The sequence below is a fragment of the Hemicordylus capensis genome, chromosome 5 (assembly GCF_027244095.1).
Source record: "Hemicordylus capensis ecotype Gifberg chromosome 5, rHemCap1.1.pri, whole genome shotgun sequence".
Taxonomy (NCBI): Eukaryota; Metazoa; Chordata; class Lepidosauria; order Squamata; family Cordylidae; genus Hemicordylus; species Hemicordylus capensis.
Genome location: NC_069661.1, coordinates 104,482,580 through 104,505,355, shown reverse-complemented (window position 1 = coordinate 104,505,355; position 22,776 = coordinate 104,482,580). Strand labels below are relative to the sequence as shown.

Sequence of the window (22,776 nt, the reverse complement as noted above, 5' to 3'; positions counted from 1 at the left end):
GGAAGCTCATGACCGAGTGAAAAGGGATACCCTTTTTTTGTAGGGAGGAAGCTTGAAAGCGCTTACCTCCCTGCAGACGATCCTCCCTTGGTCCCTGGGCAGGTGGATCACCTGCCCAGACAAGCAGTGGCTCACCTGCCATCTGCCCGTGCTTCGCCCAGCAGCTCCAGGGGTCGGGTGAAGGGAAGCGCTGCTGTGCGGTGCCCCACCCCCTGGAGCACCAGTAATGCACCATAAAAGTGCGCAGTGCATTTCTGGTCCCACTCCCGATTGTGTGTCCACTGTAAGTAGCCACAGTGGACACACAGTCTGCAAAATGAGGTTAACAGAGTGTTCGCTTCATTCACCTCAGGTGGATGGGTGGCTATTTAGGCAGGCTTGCCGCTGTGGAGCCACTGGGTTCTCACAAGAAGCCCAGTGGTTCTCACAAGTGAGCAAAACCGGGCTGGGCTCCCTTAACCCGGTTTTGCACGCTTGTGAGAATAGCCTCATTATCTGTAACAAGTTCATCAGGACACCCCAACCTGGCCATTATGTTCTTTAAACAACTGATGGTAGTGGATCTTGCAAGATTAGGCAAATGTGCAGTTTCTAGGTACCTAGAAAAACATACTATTCACACGGTCTGCAAAAATCAGGCCAAGGGAGCCTAGCCCAGTTTTTGCATACTGTGTGAACCACTGGGCATGGCTATGAACCTGGTGGTTCCTGAGACGTGTGACGCATACGGAGCGTGCACGGCGGCGGCGAGTGCACACACGCGCCACAACAAGCACATGCGTATAGGCTACTGGAGCTCTGCAGGGCTAACGACGGGGCCAGGGGCGGCAGAGGGAACGCTGCCGCCCCAGAAACTTTTACTAAAACTACAGCGCCGGAGGGGGAAGAGCGGCGGGGGGGGGGGTGTTAAGTACTACCCCCCACCCTTAAAGCTACAACCCCCCTTTGTGCCGAGCCACCGGACTGGCTCGGAACCGGACCAGTTCGGAGGCCTCCAGAATGGCCTCCGGACCGGTTCGGGCACACCCCTGCTAGTAGCAGTTCTTTCCTTTGGGAAGGCTTATGCTGTTGGCAGAACTCACAGGTGCAACCAGTGCTTTAAGGTCTTGATTTCTATTTAATGATGTCTTGGTGGCCCTCAGGAAGTTTCCCCAGAAACTTTGGTCTCAATTTGGCTGGAATGACAATTCTGTCACCATAAAGAACTAGTCCATTTGACTCTGTAAGAGCCCCTGATCCACAAAGAAAGGTTTGAGTGCAGCTAGAATGTTGCTTATATACAATGCCTTTTGCTCCAGCTCCACAGCAGTTAAACAGCCTATGCACTGCAATAACATGCCTAAAATAAGCTTTGATGTTTGTAGGGTCACTTCATAGGCCTCAACTTCCTCTATAAGCTGGGCTGATTAGGATCAACAAGGTTGAGTGGATGTCTTGACAAAGTATCTGCTACTACAAGTGCCTTGTCTTGGTTGTACTCATCGAAGGGTTTATACTGCATCATTCTGAGGAGAAGTATCTGGTATCTGATTGGCACCTAATTCAAATCCTTGCAATTTATCAGTGGCACCAAAGATTTGTGGCCTGTATAGAACCTATAGGATTCCAGACCAAAGAGGTACTTTGAGAATGTCTCACAAGCCCAATCTGCTGCCAGCCACTCTCTCTCAATTTGAGCATATCAAATTTCTGCATTTGAGAGCATTCTGGAGTAGTAGGCCACTGGTTTCAACTCTCCTGCATGGTCTTGCAGTAACACTCTTCCTAACCCATAGCTGCTAGCATCAGTTCTGACAATAGTTCTGATGATTAACATCATAGAATGCTAGCACTGAGGCCTCTGTTAAAAGTTGTTTTACTCTTGTGAAGGCTTCATCTTGTTTTTCCTCCAATACCAAACTGTGTTTGCCTTCAACAAATCATGTAAGCACCTCTGCTAACGTCACTAAGAATCTCCATTCAGCAGAAAGAGGATGGGTTTTGTTGTTGTGGTGGTGGTGGTGGTTGCTGCTTGTTTTCTGCCACTCCAGAGACACTAGAAAGTGGCCCCAAGTTCTGACACCATGCTTTTGATAGGAATAATAAAAATAATGCTGTGAAGAGTCTGCTGAAATAGGTTCTTTATTGTCTTACCTCTGCTTGAGCAGCATAAAGTCTTCTAAAACAAAGAACAAACTCATACCTGCTTAACACTCCCACTCCTTATAAGTCCTTTGGCCCGTCCTCTTGGCAGGATCATATTTCACAACACCCGCGGCACAGCCACATTCATTAAAATATATGGGCACCCTTTCAATACTGGCGATTACTATTTGGCTTCTAGGAGTTTATGGGGGAGGGGGAGAATAGACCTTTAGGCAAAACCACAATACAAATCCTGTTGTTCTAGAAACCAACTAAGCATATGTTAACATCTCTCCCTATTCCATCATATCAACAGGACTGAAAAATATATTTTATATGTTAACATGTTCCTTGCTGGCTGAATAAGCTTGAACAACTGTTATGGTGTGTGTGTGTTGTGTGTGCAGGTTTACCACATAGGTTTGTATGGAAGTCTCTACATATCACAGAACTTGACCCTATTGATTTCTATTGTTTACATAGGTTCCTAGCTGTTGTGATTATAGTGGAGAACAGTTTGGGCATGTGTGAACAGGGGAAGGCCTCCTTTGCCATCAGTACTCAGTAGAAGGCACTGTGAACATTCAGAGTTGCTGAGACTACAAGTTCCAGCAGGATCGTGGCTGGCATCAGAGGTTGGCAGCAGGAGAGAGTGCACAGGAGTGCCTGTATGGAATCTGAGCTGTGAGTTCACACAAGTACAGCAAGAGCAATCCAAGGGAAAGGTCTGTCACAAGTCAGGCTGAGAGCCAAAGAGGGAGACGGGGACAATGATGCAGGTGCAGTGGGGAAGGGACGTCAGTGGGTAAGTAGGAAGGTAGACACACACAAAGGGAGTCATGGGAACCAGACAGACAAAGCCAGAAGCTTTCTGTTGCCCAGTCAGAGATCCAAAGCTGGCTCAGATGTATTTGTAGCTAGGCTAGATCAGTGCAGGACTGATAAACATTTTTTGCTGTCCAAGGTGAATTAGAACATTACCATCTGATGGAATGGTATAGGATTTTTCTGCAATTTGGTTTAATTTTAATGAATTATTTGTGCTTTAAAATATATTTTAGAAGAAGATTTCTACCCCCCCCCTTTTAGTTTGTTATATTATTGATACATTGTGTATTACTAACAGTTTATGTTAATTATTCAGGGTTTTTTCCTTCCCTTTTTTCTTTTTTCATCCTTGATTATATTATCATTTATGTTGTTGTTATCTTTTAAATTGAAATAAAAGGGGGGGGGTAATGGAATTACCATCTCCATCTCTCCATCTTATCATATGCAAAGCAGCATAACAATCACATATTAACTGAACATGACTGAACGGTGAAGACTTTCCCCACCTCATTCCTGTTGCTATCACAGTTTTTGCCCCCCAGTTTAAAGTACCTTTAAAACTTGAATCTTGGAAGCAGAAAGAATTATGTGATATAAGTATATATTGCATTATATATTTGAATTGCATAATCCCATTGGGAGAAGGCATGTGAAAAAAATAGACACAGGTTCAGTTATGGTCCATTGGGCAACAAAGAAAATAAAATAAACCTAAATTCCTCAGGTATCTTTGAAGAAGCACCCAAATGAATGAAGCATGATACCTGAAGACTTGGCTAAGTTCTAGTCAAAACTCTGCATGCTCTATAGAAATTACTAGCTTTGATACTCCACCCCAACACCACCACTCCTGTTTTATTGCCTTCTATTAGTGTTGTGTTTGTACAGTAACCTCTAGGCACAAATTATGGTCCTAATCAGGGCCATAAAACAGCAAAACTTCAAAGTTATTGGGCAAGGTCCTGGCCCAGTGCCTTTCTCTTTTCAGCAGCTTGCTTTACCCTAATTTCCCTGAACGAAACTTCTCCCATCCTGCACTGCCTTCCTTAGTAAGAAAGCTCTAGGCTAGTTACATCCCATACCACTGCCTGGGTTGGCAGAAAAGTTAGCAAAACCCCAAGAAACACAGTGTTGCTATAAACATCTCAGCCCAACAAACAAAAGGGGGAAAATATGATTGAATATTGGCCAGAAGGTAGGCAGCATGTAAGCATGATGACTTGCAGACGCATCTCCCAGGAAGAGTCAGAGTACTTGCCGAAAAGAAAATGAGTCACAACCTTATTTTCAATATTATGTTTTCGTTTGAACATTTCCCCTTAGGACAGGGCTGGCCCTACCATAAGGCAGAATGACATGGGTGCCTCAGGCAATAGATTTTTTGTATAATCGGAAGGGGGGTGTCAGCGATTTAATATTTTTTTGTAAATTGTTGAGAGGGAAACACCATTTGGATTATCCACTCAGGTGCCAAAATGGCTTAGCCCTGTTCTACCTAGGTTTTGCCTGTTCACTTTGGATTGCAAGCATCTTCTCAATTATTGGGCAGCATTCCATGCAGCTCCCAGAAACAGTCTCTCCACCCACCCTAATAGTTCTTGAACCCAATAGTCACAAACACAACAAACTCATGACACTGTGTGTGCAATTAATATGTGTGGGTGGTAGTTTATTTTATATGAGAGAGAGTAGTCCTTACCAATTCATATAGCACCATGGGACACATATGCTACATTAATCCAAAAATGTTTTCAAGATGTGCAGCAACATTCTGAAAACTGAATTTCCCCCCAAAACTGGATAAAATAAAAGATGTCATTTAAAGATGCCACTGAATATTTCATAGCAACAGAATTTCATATGCTCCACTTGTCCTTTTCCTGGTAAACCACTATTTTCTTTTTTGCCTTCTGAGGATGCGCTATTTCATTGTTGTTACTGTGAGTTAGTAGAGCTGTCATTCATCAGGGTAAAGCTTTCTCCACAAGGTTTTAAAAAGTTAAGTCACTGAGTGGGGATTGAATGTATTTTGTCTCATGTAGATGCATGGCTTTTTAAAAAAATGTGCAACCAGACATAAACGCCATTTAGAGATGTCACTGAGTATTTCATAGCAACAGAATTTCATATGCTCCACTTGTCCTTCTCCTGGTAAATCTCTATTCTCTTTTTTGCCTTCTGAGGATGCCAGCGTAGTGTAGTGGTTAGAGTATTGGACTAGGACCGGGAAGACCTGAGTTCAAATCCCCATACAACCATGAAACTCACTGGGTGACTCTGGGCTGGTCATAGATCTCTCAGCCTAACCTACCTCACAGGGATGTTGTGAGGATAAAAATAACCATGTACACCACCCTGAGCTCCTCGGAGGAAGAGCGGGATATAAGTGTAAAAAATAAAATAAATAATAAATTTGTAATTTAGAACACTTGTGCAGTCCAAAAATTCAAGTCATGCAAAAGTTGCATTATGTTATATGATGTAAAATGTGACTGGATAACAATGAGAAAAGTAAAGTAATACAAGCTCTTCTAGAACCCAAATCCCGATAATTTCTCCTTCTGCTGCCAAAGACTCTTCCCACAGACCCCAGTGCTCCTCCCCACAGAATCTTCATCTATGTACAGAAAACCCTTCTACAATAGTGCTGTGAGATCCCCAGTTCTGTGGATTCTCTCCCTCTCTCTCTCTCTCCCCACCCCTTCTAAATGCCATGCAATGTGACTCAGACAAGAAAAATGCATGGGTCGATGTTATAGCGGCACATGCTATACATGTGAATTACACTCTCATACCTTTGTGCAGTTTTGAATTTTCATTTAGAAAAGTTGTGTGTAGATTTATGCAGCAGGCAGTAAAGAGTATTCAGCAATATGCAATAATGAGGACTTCAAGCAGTGATCTTTGGATCAAGTAGCTGGGACCTTAATGTGACCCTATTTTCATCTGTGAATTTCTGGAGAGAGTGAGATTTATAAGAGAGTTCAAATTATAACCTGTCATGAAGTAAATAAGTAATATTTATTTATTTATTTTCTTGTTAAATTTATATACTGCCTTTCATTAAAACAATCCCAAGCCAGTTTACACAAAAATTAAAAACAAGACTATAAAAATGACACAATTAAAATATTAAGCTAAAATAGAAAACAAATCTGACTAAAAAGATTTAAAATACAAGCATAAAAACTCTACAAAATACAGTAGAGACAATCATATAAAAGCCTGGGTAGAAAGCCAAGATTTAACATGCTTTCTAAAAACTGTGATGGAGACTGAGGAGTGAATAGCCACCAGGAGAGCATTTCAGAGTCTGGGGGCAGAAACAGAGAAGGCCCTGTCCCGTGTGCACGACAACCAAGCCTCCCTCATTGTCAGCACCAGGTCAAAACCAGCACCTTTAATTGGATCCAGAAACAAACTGTTAGCTAGTACAGCTCTTTCAAAATGGGCGTGATATTAGCCCAACAGGCAGCTCCAGATAAAAACCTAACTGCCGCATTTTGTACAAGCTGCAGTTTCCAGATATTCTTCAAGGGCAGCCCCACATAGAGCACGTTACAGTAATCCAGCCGTGACATGACTAAGGCATGGGTAACTGTGGCCAGATCTGCCTTCTCAAGAAAGGGATGCAGCTGGCGCACTAGCCGAAGCCGTGCAAAGGCACCCCTGGCCACCACCTCCAACTGAGCTTCCAAAAGCAGAGCTGGGTCCAGTAATAACCCCAAGCTGTATACTTGCTCCTTCAAGGGGAGTGCAACCCCATCCAGAACTGGTAAAATTTCCTCATTCCGATTGGCTCTCCTACTGACCAACATTACCTCCCTCTTGTCTGGATTTGGTCTCAGTTTATTAGCCCACATCCAACCTATCACGGCCTCCAGCCCCCGATTCAGGACATCCACTGCCTCCCTAGGACCAGGTGACAAGGAGAGATAGAGCTCAGATGTCATCTGTGGATGACCTCTCCCAGCGGTTTCATGTAGATGTTAAACAGCATGGGGGATAAAACCAAACCGTGCGGGACGCCACAGAACTGAGCAATAGTCCCCCAGCACCACCTTCTGGACCCTCCTCCCAAGAAAGGACCGGAGCCACTCCAATGCAGTACCTCCAATTTCCATACTCAAGAGGCAGTCCAGAAGGATACAATGGTCGATGATATCGAACGCCGCTGAGAGGTACAGCAGAACCAACAGGGACTCACTCCCCCTGTCTAGTTCCCGGCGTAGGCCATCCACTAGAGCGACCAATGCAGTTTCAGTCCCATATCTGGGGCGGAAGCCAGATTGAGAAGAGTCCAGATAATCTGTATCATCCAAGACCTTTTGCAGCTGGAACGCCACCACACGCTCTATCACCTTGCCCAAAAAGGGAAGGTTAGAGACCGGTCTATATTTTGTCTGGGTTGGAAGGATCAAGGGAGGGCTTTTTTAATAATGGTCTTACCATCTCCTCCTTGAGGCATGGAGGGGGAAGAAGCATCTTGCTCTCCCTTAATGAAGCATTAATGATCACCTCCAACCATCTGCCTATACCCATCCTGGCAGCTTTTATTAGCCATCAAGGCCAAGGGTCAAGAGCACATGATTTCGCCCACACACTGCCCAGGATCCTGTCCACATCCTCAGGCTGCACCAGCTGAAAGGAATCCAACACAATAGGACCAGATGGTACCAGAGGCACGACTGCTGGAACTGCCAAAACTCTGGTCCAAATCAGCACAGATGTGAGCAACTTTATCTGCAAAGTGACATGCAAACTGATCACAACGGGCTGTAGATGATTCCTCCCCTATTATGTGTGCAGCAATGTCTTTGCTACACAAAACAGCTCCGCTGGTCTGCACTGAGCAGACACAATGGAGGCGGAGAAAAGCATTTCTTCACCACCCCTCCCCTACCCGGAGTAGTCCCTAAAATGGGCTCTAGCCCATGTTTGGTTGGATTCATCATGACTCTTCCTCCAGCGTCATTCCAGCCATCACCCGAGTTTTTTCATTGCCCTAAGCACCGCGGAAAACCAAGGAGCCGAATGGGCTCCACCAAGCCGGAGAGGGCGTTTAGGAGCAACTGTGCCAACAGCCCGGGCTGTCTCTCCATTCCAGAGATTCACGAGGGCCTTGAAAGGGTCACCAGCTCTGGACTATGGAAACTCCCCGAGGGCCGTCTGGAAACCAAGCGACCATGCAGAGGGCTGACGGAGCAGTCAAACTAAACCCCACCAAATGATGACATGACAAGAGAGTTATCTCAAATTCCCTCACCTCCAGATCATTTAATTCCCCGGTCGGCAAAAACCAGATCCAAAGTATGTCCTGCCATGTGGGTAGGACCCATGTGGGTAGGGGTGGTCGGTACACCAGCAGACTCCCCAGCCTATCTCGGAGGCCCACCCTCAAGGACAAACACTCGAAATTCTGAGATTGCCTGACTGGGCACCTGGAAATGGGGAAGATCTCTCAATAGATGACTACAACGCCCCCTCCCTGACCCTCTAGGCGCAGCTGCTGCATGATCAGGAAACCAGGAGGACAGAGCTGAGAGAGACCAACCCCACCCAGCTCATCCAACCAGGTCTCCATCACACATACCAGGTCAGTATGCTCATCCACAATCAAATCACGGATGAGAAATGTTTTAACGTTAACCGACCTGGCATTCAACAGCAGTACCCTAATCCTTGAGGAAGTGTTCTCAGAGCTTCCTGGGGCCACAGGGTTGGGAGAAGAGCTGGAAAAATGAACAGGCCTCAATTGCCTGGACCATTTCCCCCTATAACGGCCTGCCTAACTCACACCATCACACCTCCCTCTGCCGGTTACCTGTGATATTGCTGCCCCCACACCATCCCCACTTTTCTGCTCTCCCAGACACATCTCCTCAGCTTGACCAACCACAGCTCCTCTGTTTGATAAAAACCAGGTCCAGGACTCATGCAGTCAAACTCTTGTCCTGCCTTCTTGATGAAAAAATGAAAGGAAGGTCTTCTGAGGCCCCAGGCAGCTCTCCTCATGGCTGAGAGCCACAAGGACTAGAGCCCATGTGCTCTCGTCCTTCAGCTCACACCCTTGGCCCAGCCTGCTCTTTGTAGCAGGATCAGCAGCAGCCCCACAGATGACACACTTGGAGCAAGGTGGGGCAGAGGCAAACACCAGAGTCAGTGCCCTGCCCAAGCTGTTCTCTCTTCCTTCTGGCCTCTGCCCAGTACATTTGTATTTGTGAGCAACGCTACCACAAATCCTACCACATTTACTTGAGAGGAAAAAGAAACACTTCCATTTTTGACCAACAGAGTAAAGAAGGGCTAGAAACTTGCAGTATGAACAGCAAAATGAAAGCTGAGACTCTCAGAATACGAAATTCAATTTGCAATTGCAAATGTTATGCTTTTTCTGCATTTGAAGAAACACAGCCTTTAGGAAATTTGGAGACAAGTAATGTATTATCTTATGTAATCCAGAACATTTTTCAATATCTCAGATTAGATCATCACTCATATAATTGGATTGCATTTCTGTTTTCCCTTCATGTATGTTTAAATGTATGCATACATTAGGGGTGTGCACAGAACCGCTCCAGGCGGTTCGGTTTGAGTCTGAATTGAACTTGAACTGAACCATCCAGTCCATGAGCTGGTTCACTAGAACTTGCTGACAGTTTGGTTCTGCAATAGAACTAGACTGAACTGGTTCTGCCCAGTTCAACCCAGTTCTGCATGCTTTAAAAACAAAGGGGGGATCCCTATGAAGTTGAAAAGAGAGGGCAGGGCAGGTGGGAGTTCACCTTACATGCTGTAGCACCAGCACAGCTACTTGGCAGTGGTGGTGGTGGCAGTGGCAGATCCCCTAGGCCCCACTGGCACTCCCCTCACCAGTGCAGGCCTCCATGCAAGCACAGAGGCCATTAGAGTGACCTCTGTGCATGTGTAGAAGCCATTTGTGTCACCATGCAAATGGCCTATACGCATGTGTAAACTGCCCCCCTGGCCTGTATTGATGGGGGGAGGGCCAGTGGGGGTTTAGGAGATCCACCGTCTCCCTGCTGCCACCCCAGCACATTAGGTGACCACCCACCCATCCACCACTCTCTGTTTTCAGCCCCATAGGGTCCCCCCCACCTTGCTTGTAAGGGGCAGTCCTTAATGGATTCCCCTTTGCAAGCACACAGAACCGATTGAACCAGACCAAACAGGTTCAAGCTGAACCGGGCCCGATTCAGCTTGGACTCGGACCAGGCCCCCTTTTTTGAGGGGAGGTCTGGTTTGAGCTTGAACTGGTCAAACTGGTTTTGAACATCCCTATCATACATTTCAAACTATGTTTGGTCACCAGATTTGTCACTATATATGAAAATAAATCTAGAGAACTGAAGTATTTTTAAAGTTTGCATCTTCAACTTCGTTTTTGGTAAAATGAGTTATAGTTTTGTGATATGAAAAACTGAAGTGTTGCCCAGCTGTAATTGGGGATAATTTCATCATTATTGTACTCTATATTTATCGAGCAAGATCCTACCATGACTAATGTATTAAACAACCATCTTTCAAAAGCAATATAAACCCAATAAAATGTAAGGTAGCATTTTCTCATCATGTTTATTAACTTTTTAAAAAGTATGATGAAATTGCAGAAGCTATAATCATGGAAGAAACATAAATAATAGGTAGAGCAGGGTAGGGCAGAACAGGTCCAAGAAAAACATTAAAAAATGTTAGGGCACGGAGAAGAAAACATATGCTAGTTATATAAGATATTTATTATTTAGCATTAAACTGGGGAGCCAAGAGTAAAATGGAATGGTTCCAATCCAGTCACAGTGCAAGCTGACCATCTGTACACACCAGAAGTCCCATCCCATGTGCACAGGCACAAGGACACACACACACACACACACACACACACACACACACACACACACCTTGGAGAGAGGTAGGTGCAGAGAAGGGCAAACATAAGAGTCTAGGTGTGCCTGACCACTCTCCTGTCCAGTCACATGTATCAGGATGTTGTATGTGGCCAATATGCCTCTTCAATAAAGGAGCAGATCAGACCCATTCTACTGACAAATCTACTGACAAATCACCCTCATACCCTCCTCATTCCACCTTGCAAGTTGTCTGGGCCAAAATATACAACCTAACGACCCCATGCCCACTGGTGACTGGCAGTGCATACTTTCACAGCAGTCCTCTTAGTCATGCCACTTATGCTTGCAAACATCTAATGCTTTCACTCATTGGCTGAGGTTGCTGGTGACAGATGCAAAGTGCAGCATGGGACATTTCTGGGCTGCATTTTGTCACCTAAATCAGGGATCCTCAACGTTGGGCCCCCAGATGTTCTTGGACTTCAACTCCCATAATCCCCAGGCCCAGTGGCCTTTGGCTGGGAATTATGGGAGTTGAAGTCCAAGAACATCTGGGGGCCCAACATTGAGGATCCCTGACCTAAATGACAGTTCAGCAGTCAAATGACCTCAGTAGACCTATGACTGAGTAAGCAACCAGCAGTTTGATCTCTACCTCAATCAAATGGGTGCTACTGAAGAAATATTAAGCCTGAGAGGGCTGATTACAAGTTGTTCTGGCAAGAATTAATCTGTCTACTTTCCTTTCACTATAATCTCAATGGATAATAACCAATCTCAATTGATAATAACCATCCTCACAAGTTAGCTCACTTCAGCATTAAATGTTCACACATCTGCTATCCTGAATTGGGGTGGATGACATCATCACAAACTACGTGGTTGATGTGTCCTCAGTTATAATTGAGTGGGTGGGTTCAAAGAACCCAGGCCCCCAGCTCCTGAGGACCCCCCAGATCCACCCCTCCCAATTCTCTTCATTATCTCCCTCACTCTGAGGGAGGGGCCACTGGGGAGAGGGATGAACATGGGAACCCTCTCCCCTAGCTATGCCCCTGGGTTTCTTTATGTGTCACTTACTATAACTGTACCAAATTTGGTCCAATTCACTTAGGTGGTGCACAAGTGAGCCCCCACTTGTGCCTCAACCATTCATGAGCCTGCCATCTTGAATCAATGTGGATAACATCGTTACAAACTACCCCCTTGAACCATCTCTATGTGTCCCTGCAGCTGTAGCAAATCAGTTAGGTGGTTCATAAGTTAGCCCACTTGCACCGCAAATGTTCATGCATTCACCATCTTGAATTTGGGTAGATGACATCATCACAAACTATGCCATTGAGGTATCCCTTTGTGTCAGTCACTACAACTGCACCAAATTTGGTCCGAATTGGTTAGGCGGTCCACAGGATAGCCCACTTGTGTCTCAAATGTTCACTCATCTTGAATCAGGCGGGGTGGGTGGGTGGATGCATCATTGCAAACTGTGCCCTTGAGCAAATTTGGTTCAAATTGGTTAGGTGGTTCACAAGTTAGCCCTCAAACATTCAAACTGCCATCTTAAATGGGGTGGATGACATCATTGTAAATGATGCCATTGAGGTGTCCCTATGTGTCCCTACAACTGTTAGAAGTTTGATTTGTATTAGTTAGGTGGTTTACAAGTTAGCCCTCTTGTGTCTCAAATGTTCATGCACCCACCATCTTGAATTGGGGTGGATGACATCATCACAAACTATGTCTTTGAGGAGTCTCTATGTGTCACTCACTACAACTGTACTAACTTTGGTTCATATCAGTTAGGTGGTCCACAAATTAGCTCACTTGCACCTCAAACATTCATGCGTTTGCCATCTTGAATCGGGGTGGATGACATCATTACAGACTATGCCGTTGAGGCATCCCTTTGTGTCCCTGCAATAGAAAATTTGGTTCAGATTGGTTAGGCAGTTCATAAGTTAGCCCACTTGCTCCTCAAACGTTTATGTGTCCACCATCTTGAATCGGGATAGATGATATCATCACAAACTATGCCGTTGAGGTGTCCTTATATATCCCTACTACTGTACCAAATATGGTTCATATTAGTCCAGGTGTTGTGAAGTTGATAGGCACACAGACAGACAGAAACACCCACACAATGCTGGTTGATTTCATAAGCTTACTTTCCTTAAGGAAAGTAGTTTAAAAATGGTATTTGGGATCACTAGGCCCCATTTAGAATGAATGGGTGGGAAATGAAACAAAGAGCCCCTGGTGGCGCAGTGGTAAAACTGCCGCCCTGTAACCAGAAGGTTGCAAGATCGATCCTGACCAGGGGCTCAAGGTTGACTCAGCCTTCCATCCTTCCGAGGTCGGTAAAATGAGTACCCAGAATGTTGGGGGCAATATGCTAAATCATTGTAAACCGCTTAGAGAGCTCCGGCTATAGAGCGGTATATAAATGTAAGTGCTATTGCTATTGCTAAGTGCTACATAGCCAAGGCATTTGGGAGCTTAAATGGCCCAAATATGGTGAAAACTCTCATTGAACAATATCTTTTTCAGTTTTATACAAAAGAAGAGCCAGCCTTATCATGGAACAGAGTGAAGTAGGCTGCTTTAGGCAGATTGTGGGCCAGTTCTTGGGGGCAGGCTGGAATGGAAAGCCTCATAGATAGCTTGCAGAGGCAGGCAAAATGGCATAATGATGCTTTCCCTCTTCCCATCTTCAGAGAAAAGGAAAGAAGGGGGAGATTCCTGAAAGAGAAGGAACAATCGGCGTGTGTGATTTAAACAGAAAAGAGAGCGAAAGGGGAAGGCAGGCAGGAGGCAGCACTTGGTGCTCCGTATCAGGCAGCAAAATGTTTCATATAGCCAGATAGCTTTGAATTGCAGTACAAAGAGCATGAATTAGACCCCATAGAAATGAAAATGGGGGGGGGGGTAATTGCAAACCCAATATACCATCCCTGCATAGTTGTACCCCTGTATCATAAATAATCATCATTAATACAATTTCATTTTTATATTAGATTGTTATATGCTATCTAATATGTTATTAGACAGTTATCTAATATGTGGTTTTTTTAAAAACTAAATTGGCGTCTATTTGACCCCAGGAGCTGCGTAGTAAAGCGCTTTTTGCAAACATAACAAGGTATGAAAAGCCCAGCTTGGTGCTCCTATCCTGTAGTATTTGTAGACATTTGTTTTTGGCTTGTTTCTGTTCTCTAACGAACTGGAGTCACAGCTCCAGCATGCTTGTTTTGTATGTTGTGCAATAGTTTATTTGCATTGCCAGACTGCAACAAGTGATTGCGCAGACATGCACCACCCTTCATTAAAGCCAGAGATATTCCTTCACACCCTGTCCTACCTGGCAGAGACAAGGTTGCACGTATGTTTCCAGACAGTGAGGCTACTGCACCTTTTGCCTCTAATTAAAGTGATTAAGAAGGGATGAGATGCATTTTAGTCTGTGCTTGCAAGGCAGCTGAAAAGATAAAACTGCAGACATTTTGCGTCGTATCCCTCGTCACTTCTAGGGTAAGAGATTCTCTGCCCTTTCAAACTATAGATTAAAGAAAACCCTGCCAAGACTCCAAAAGTGTAATAGGGCACTGTTCCACCCTCCACTGCTACTGCTCAGGACTAGGCTGCTGCTCAATGATATCCATTCCTATTCTACAAGAAATGAAGCAATAGCTATTTTCCTTCTTGGCCAATTGCTACCAAGTACTATCCTTGAAACCATATTGTGGTGGGAAGAGATGATGATGAGTCCATACTCACCAAAAGCACAACATCAATGCTTTGATTGCAGTGGGACAGGCTGCTATCATCTCCCAGAAACCTAGTTAGAGGGGTCTTTTAGGCTATCTAGTCCAACTTCTTATTTGATGCAAGACATCTAGAATTGGAGAATCCCCAACAAATGGCTGCTCGGCCTCTGCTTAAAGACTTCCAGCGAGGGAATGTCCACCAATCCTCTAAGTAATTGTTCCCAGTGTCAAGCTGGGGAGGAGAGCTGGTCTTGTGGTAGCAAGCATGATTTGTCCCCTTAGCTAAGCAGGGTCCACCCTGGTTGCATATGAAAGGGAGACTAGAAGTGTGAGCACTGTAAGATATTCCCCTCAGGGGATGGAGCTGCTCTGGGAAGAGCAGAAGGTTTCAAGTTCGCTCCCTGGCTTCTTCAAGATAGGGCTGAGAGAGATTCCTGCCTGCAACCTTGGAGAAGCCGCTGCCCGTCTGTAAAGACAATACTGAGCTAGATAGACCAATGGTCTGACTCAGTATAAGGCAGCTTCCTATGTTCCAAGCTGCTCTTACCATTAAGATGTTCCACCTTATGTTCAGTCAAAATCTACCCTCCTATAACTTATGCCCATTAGTTCTAGTCCTCCCCTCTGAGACAACAGAGAACAAATCTTTGCTATTTTCTGTGTGATAGACCCTCTTTATTTGAAGAAAGCTATGGTGTTGTCCCTCTATCCCAGCCTTCTTTTCTCCATGGTAAACATGCCCAGTTCCTCCAGCCTTTCATCATAAGCTTGCTTTCGAGATCCCCGACAACCTTGTTGCTCTGCTCTGAACCCATCCCAATTCACTGCATCCTCAAAGGGCAGCACAGCTGGAACCTTACTCCAGATGAGGCCTGACTAATACAGAAAATTCTTTCTTGTGTCTTGGAAACTATGGTTCGACTAATGCAGCCAAAAATTCCATTAGCCTTTTTTGCTGCTGCATTTCATTGCTGGCTCATGTTCAGGATGGCAGGTATCTCCCATCAGTGGTCCCTCTAATGCAGGGGTCCTCAAACTGTGGCCCTCCAGATGTTGCTGAACTACAATTCCCATCACCCCCGACTACAACTTATTGTGGCTGGGATGATGGGAATTGTAGTTCAGCAACATCTGGAGGGCCGCAGTTTGAGGACCCCTGCTCTAATGTGTCATCTGGTAGTTGGAAATTTACCTTTGCTTACAAGTACCACCTGCAAAAGGCCATGATTGCAGAGATCAAGACTGTGGTATGGAAGTAAGGATTATTTTATCCTTTATTTCCATGCCACGTTGCCACCAAAAATCCTCCACTTCCCAGAAACAGCTGTTTTACTCCCGTAGTGTCATTGTATCAAATGCATTCATGTATTAAATGTTCAGAGAGGGCAATTTGCAGGGGGGAAATGACTAGGAAGTAAAGGGTTACATCTTCCCTGTCTCCATGCTGAGGCCCTAATCTGAATTGTGGCCTCACAAAACAGCTACTTCAGAGCAAAAGGAAAGCTTCCATCTACACAATGATGGCTTTTACCTCACATGTAATTTGACTCTCAGTCCAAATTCTAGACATCAGTTAGTGTTCACAAAGAAGCATCCCTCAAAGAGGATTTTTAAGGTTCCATGACTGGTGGTCAAGTCCAGTGACTCTCCTGGAATCCCCCCGCCCCCATTAATATAGAAAGTCTTTTAAATTTTTTTTAATTGACTTCAGGAAATCATGGAAAATGGGGAGGGCGTTAAAGGGTTGCTTCTTTAGCCTTTTTGTGGGCAATACAAACAAAAGTTAAACTAGATGTAGTGCATGTGAATTTAGATAATAAGCATGTTAAGCTCAATATGATTAAAGATGTACTTTTTAAACAGATTAGTTTGCAAAAAATAAAATAGTATAGAAAAGAAAGGGTGGGTGAAGAAGAAAGGAAAATAAAATGATAACACCCCAAACAAGACTTTCTCCCAATGAATTAAAAGTATATTTTATTGCAGCAGTATGAAGGATCTCAGCTTATTCTAACTAATTCCTTTAAAATAAACTTAGATCTGAAACCAAGGTTTGAGCTGGATTTCAGATCTGTTTATTTCAGGGAATTTTGTTTGAATAAAGCAAGATTGGTCAGTCTGGATGTCACAACCAACCTTGGTTTGCTTTTAACCAAAAAGACAAGTAAGTTTCTTCCAAAGTTTTTGTGGGCAGGAAGAGCCCATGTTAACAGTAACAACAACAACCATTTTAAAAAATTCTTTGGGGACAGGTAACCACCTTATACTTTTTCTGTGTAAACCATTTTGAGAAAGTCTTGGTCAAAAAGCAGTATATAAATAGTAGTAGTAGTAGTAGTAGTAGTAGTAGTAGTAAAAATAAAGGAAAACATTAAAATAACACAAGGTAATCATATGTATAATTGATTAATTAGATACTAATTAATTGTTTAATTAGATACTGTTTTAATAGTTTGATGGTTTTTAATAGGGATGTTCACGGAACCGGGTGGGGGTGGCTCAGTGGGGTGGGGGGTGCCACTTTAAGGGCAGGAGAGGGTACACTTACCCCTCCCTACATTTTTTCCCTGCTGGCGGTTTTCCATAAAAACCTTTGGGGTGGCAGTGTACCTCCCTGCTGCCCCTTCCTCCTCTTCGGCCGGAAGTACCAGGTGCACATGGGTACGTCACGTATGTGCACATGTACATCAAATGGCCGCGCACGTGACATGAACACGTGCACCTGGTACTTCTAGCCACTTCCAGCCGAAGAGGGGGAAGGGGTGGCAGGGAGGTACACTGCCGCCCCGAAGGCTTTTATGGAAAACAAGAGCCGGCAGGGGGAAAGTGGGGAGAGAGGTAAGTGCACCCTTCAGATATCCAATTGTGGCCTAGTTCTCAGGGATACCAAAGAACCCTAAACCAATACCTCCCCCATGGATAGACTGCAGAGGGAGGCAAAATGGCCCCATGTTGTTTTTTCTCTTCTTAATAGAAAAAGAAAGGAAGGAAGGAGGAGAGATTTGAAAGAAAATAAGAATTGGAGATGTGCTTTTAATAGAGAAAAAAAGATAAAGGGAAAGAAGGGGCACAATTTCATGCTCTGCTTAAAGCAGGAAAATGCCCAGCACTGCATAATAGTCCTTTTTGGTATTCCAGTCAGGAAAATCACTAGCTGATATTCTGACTACTGAACCAAGGACATGTTGAGGTTGTTCCTAATGCAGCCAGAGGCTTCCCCACTTCCCATTAAATGCGTATGGTGGTGGTAAACTATTTCTGCTGATCTTCCCCTGCCTCCAGAAGTGCTTTGTGTTTTCCAATAACATGTCCCTGAAAGCGGTGCAACCCTCAGGACATATTTTTGGAAGGCACAGAGTACTTCTGGAGGCAAAGAAGATCAGCAAAATTTACTCCCCCATCCCAGTGTGTGGCGTTTGCTGCAGAAGTGGGGAAACCTCCAGCTGCGAGGATGCAGCCTCTACTGCATCCGCGCCTCCTTAGTCAGGCTGTCAGCCAGTGTTGAGAAGTCCTCATGACTCAGACCGAAATGAGTGTGATGACATATTACTCAAGAGTCATGGCTCTTGAGCAGCCCTGATTCCCCCTCTCCCCTGATAACCTGTAGTAAAATGTGACTTGAGTAAAATGTGACTTGAGATCATTGAGATCTGAGTTTCCTTGCAAGCTGCAACAAATGGAGTGGAATAAGGAGGGAGCCAAATTATGTCAAATGTTTTGTTTTACTATGTATTACCAAGGAGGGAGGTGGTGCAGAGGAGGTCTTTTGGCAGCAGTCACACATTTTCCCTTCTGCCCTGACAGCAGAGTGAGACATTATATTCACTGGAGGGACTGGCATCCCCATAGCAAGTCCCCTCTTTCCCTTCTCTCACCATCTACTTGAACTTACTGGGTGAGTCAGGGCCATCAGTAGTGTGTTTCCCTACCTGCAATCCATGTCAGTGACATTCATCAGCAGGGAAACTGGGATCAGTTTCAATACATCAGCTGACAAACTCACCACAAAACAGACCCAACTGATAATCAGTACTAGCTGGCCCGTGCACAGAGCATCTGCGTCTCTAGTTCTCCCTCGTTCTCGGCCCCTCATTCTCAGTCTTTCCCCCTCCTCTTCCCTCTGCCCCCTTCCAATGTTTTTTCTCTGGCCGCTGCTTTCTCCCTCACTGCGGCCACTGCTTTCTCTCCCCCCGCCGTTGCTTTCTCTCCCCCCGCTGCCTCCACTTTCTCTTTTGCCCCCACTGATGCTTTCTTTTTCCCACCACCACCGCTGCTTTCTCTCCTCACCCACCCACCTGCCTGCCTGCCTGCCCGTTCGCTGGCCTGTCCGTTGGCCTTATGTTCCCTGTCACCGTTGCTTTCCTCTCCCCTTCCCCTCACTCGCGAACTCTCACAAGAGCTGCCACGCATGGGATTAGTGACAGGTATGTCTAAGATAATTATATATATTGATGGGGATGGGATTTGCCATAGGCATGGCTGTCCCTGTGGTGGGTGTAACATCTAAACTGCTCCAAATCCAAAAGCACAGACATTGATATTGATTTGTTGGGAATTCAAGGAGCTTCAGAAAATATGTCTGAGGTAATGTGATGCATCTAGAATATTTTAACTTAATTTACTTAACTTCTGGAGTCCTTAGTACTTCCTTCAAGCTATAGAATGTCACAAACTCAATAATTAAAGGAATAAAACATATGAACAGGACTTGAAGCATCCCCTCCCTCCCCCCCCCCTCCACTTATGTGTCTGAAAGGTGTGGTTGTGTCTTAGATGATCAAGGCAATTTCTAATTCATTGGATCAGATTCACTACTGTATAATTAGGGAGTGGCTCAAGAACAAAATCCAATTGTTAGCATTTCCCCTCAAGGAGTCCAATCAATCACTCTTCTGATGTCTGTAAAATTCCAAAGTATTCCGGGGAATCCAGAGGTTGATACTTTTAATCTGGCTGCAGGGGTGTGGCTGGAAACGCAGGCAATAAATTAACTGAGAGATAAGAGCAGAATCCACAATCTTTTCATTGTTTTGAAGCTTATATTGTAGCAATGTTCCAGTTGTCACGCTAATAATACTTTGAATCCTTTGTTCATCATCAGTGTGGTTCTTGCTGTCTTCATTCATTAATTCATTCATTTTCAGTTCATACTCCACCTTTTGCAAGATTTCTTTTTAAAAAGGCAAATATAAAACTTTAAAAACACAATTAAAATCCACAAAATCATAAAACCACTTCATTAAAATCAGTTCAATGTTAATTGCTAGGTATATACCTTAAACATACAGCTAAAAATGTAACACATGAATATGACAAATAGGTGTTTCAGAGCATGTTTATCATGCAGGTAAACTTGAGTCCCTATAGAGTATATACTTGGTGGCAAACCTGGGTTATTTGCTGTATAACTGTGAAATGGCTTTCAGGGCTTGGAGAACTCATAGATAGCACTTGGGTTAAAGAAAATGTTAAGAACCTCTTAATTTAAGAATATTGCCTGGGTAGTTCTGATCAAATTGAGCTTTAAAATGTCATGTGTTATTATCAGAAGATCCTGTGTGTTGTTTTGTAGAGGACAAAAGGACTGTTAACCAGTGGGGGAAAACACCCATTATTGGCAGAGGTTAAAAATAATTAATAATCGTATTTATCACCTGTTAGCTGCTTGAAGCTACTAGATGCTGTACGGATTATATTAAAAAACAAACAAACAAAGGCTGCCATGCCTATAGATTTCACTAAGAGTAAGCAATCCTCTCTCTGCAAAACAATCCAAACAAAGCTATACAATGAAACAATCTGCCTCACACGATGGTGGGCCCTCCTTCACTGGAGGTTCTGAGACAGGCTGGATGACCATCTGTGAAGGATGAGCACCTTCCTGATGTGAGCAGGGGGTTGGAAAAGAAGACCTCTGAGGTACCTTCCCACTCTAAATATCCATTATTCTATATTGATAAGATTCTTGCTTTTAGGGGATGTCCACTTTCTACATGTGTATGTTTTGCCTTAATAATTCTATTTTTAATTTGATTATTGATAAGGTCTTATAAGCTAGTTTATGTCATTATGTTCTTTCTTATTATTAATCTAATCTGTTGAATTTTTTAATTTGATCATTGTTTTTGAGGGTAGACTCCAGCCCACCATTTACATGTACAGAGGACAACATGTGGAGGCTCCACAAACAGAACTCTTAAGGGCCAGTTGCACATTCAGAAGAAACTTGGATTTGTAGAGAAAAAGCTGAGAAAATAAACATTCCTAAAATATAATATAATGCTTAGTGAAGCTGCAGTCCTATGAGCCCCCTGCTGAATGAACATGCAATGGAGCAAGCCGAAGTTGCCCATAGTACTTGAAGAACAAAGTGGGGATCTTAAATACATATTTACTTATTTTATTTATATCCTACTCCAGCTCAGGACCAAAGCAGACTAGATAATGGGAGATCGACCACTGGATCTCCACTAAGTTTGATTTTTTTTTAAGTTCAAAAGCAATCAGATAAGAAATCCAGAAGTTGGAGAAAGGACCCCAAACCCCCAATGCCCTACCTCTGAAAATGCCTCTAGAAAACAGAACTCTAGGACTTTCTTCTGAAAATGCCTCCCTTGTTTAGTGGTTTGCTGGGAAAATACCAGAATGGAACAACAGGTCATCAGGGGGAAGACAAGGTCCTTGGTCTTTTCAAAGATGCTCACAAGATCTACAGTCTCAGGTGGATGTACTCAGCATAACCTGCTCAGCTGTACAACTAGAACCAGCATGCAGAAACAATGTTTTTTCAAGTTTCCTTGGCATATTTTGAATGAGCCCCTGTGGGGAACGCTTACAAAACCTTATTAAATTGAAACACGCTACGGTGCTCAGCTTGATGTGATTAACAGTTGCAGCAACACCCAGGTGAGGTTTTATAGATTTTCTTAAATTTAAGTAGCCTTCTGCTAGCAGGTTTGGGCAGAGTGGGGAGATAGTCAACATTTTTTAAAAAACACCTTGCAAGCTTTTGCAGCACTGTCTCTGTGTTTTGAAACATAGACAGCATGCCACCCCTCTACTGCTTACAAGGTTGCTGCTGTTCTCCTCTTAATAGTTCATAGCTGATAGATGTGTGTAAGGTAAGACAACCTTGTTTGATAGCCTTAGGCAAGACAGTGAGAAAAGGTGGGAGAGAAACAAGTATCAGCAAAATAAATTGTGCAATAACCAGATCATGAGAGTTGGATAAGATTGAGAATACACTTCTAAACATAAAATTATATTATCAATATTGGATAATATTGAGAATACACATATAGAAGATGGCCTACATACCAAAGAGACCATCACTTTATTTCATTCATAGCTAAGGTTGAGTAAAAAAAAATCTCACAAAAAACCCTTTGACTCAGAATTGGTAAGGGGGCTATAAGAGGGAGAATGAAAGCTTTCTCAGAACCGCTTCTCAGCACCCTGCCTGCCTCAATATTTTTTGCTGCTGCCACCTGTTTCATAGACTTTCTGGCACTCCTGGGGCTCCTGATGGTCGGCAACTGCTATTTCTTTCCTCCCATAAATCCCTACAGTGAAGACAGGAAGCATTGCCCTCACTCTGGTCGGCTTCAGAACAATGTTACATAATCACATAACATCATTTTGAAGCCAAAGAGAGTGAAAATATTGTTTCCTACCTTCACTCTGAAGACTTATGGGAGAAAACATGGCAGTTGGCAATCCCGGGAGTGCCATTGTACAGGGTAATTCCTCCATTAGCTTTGTTCCTTTTCTCTCCCAAAATAGCCAAAATGACTCCACCAATGCCAACCATCTAGAAATGCCTAACACCACAAATTAGGCACAAGTCAATAAAACTGGCCTCTATGAGGTTTGGAGATAATGTGGCACATGAATTCTACTGGAAGTGACTTTAAGATCTGGTTAGTGATCCACCACTAACAATAATTCTATTGGTAAGCTTTCTTCATTTAAAAAAAAATGTTCAGGGACCAGCTATCATTTTCAGTAAGCAAGGTACCTAAAAAGGGAATACTTCTTAGCCAACATTACCTGATTCATGGAATAGGTCAGTCATGGAAGCTGATTAGGAGCTCCTCTCTTAGCAATATATTGCAACTTCAGTGCAAATTCTGACGGGAGATAAAGTAAGAAAGCCATACATAATTCAAGGACATTGTGTAATATTC

The 22,776-nt window shown here is 43.9% G+C and overlaps 1 long non-coding RNA gene across 1 annotated transcript; it reads left to right on the top strand.

Moving 5' to 3' along the window:
- The first annotated feature begins 2,645 nt into the window (after nucleotides 1-2,645).
- On the top strand, nucleotides 2,646-21,457 carry LOC128327648 (uncharacterized). The gene is made up of 2 exons (XR_008308718.1): nucleotides 2,646-2,808; nucleotides 20,726-21,457. It is a non-coding gene; the product is annotated as an uncharacterized LOC128327648 (long non-coding RNA).
- Nucleotides 21,458-22,776: the final 1,319 nt, after the last annotated feature.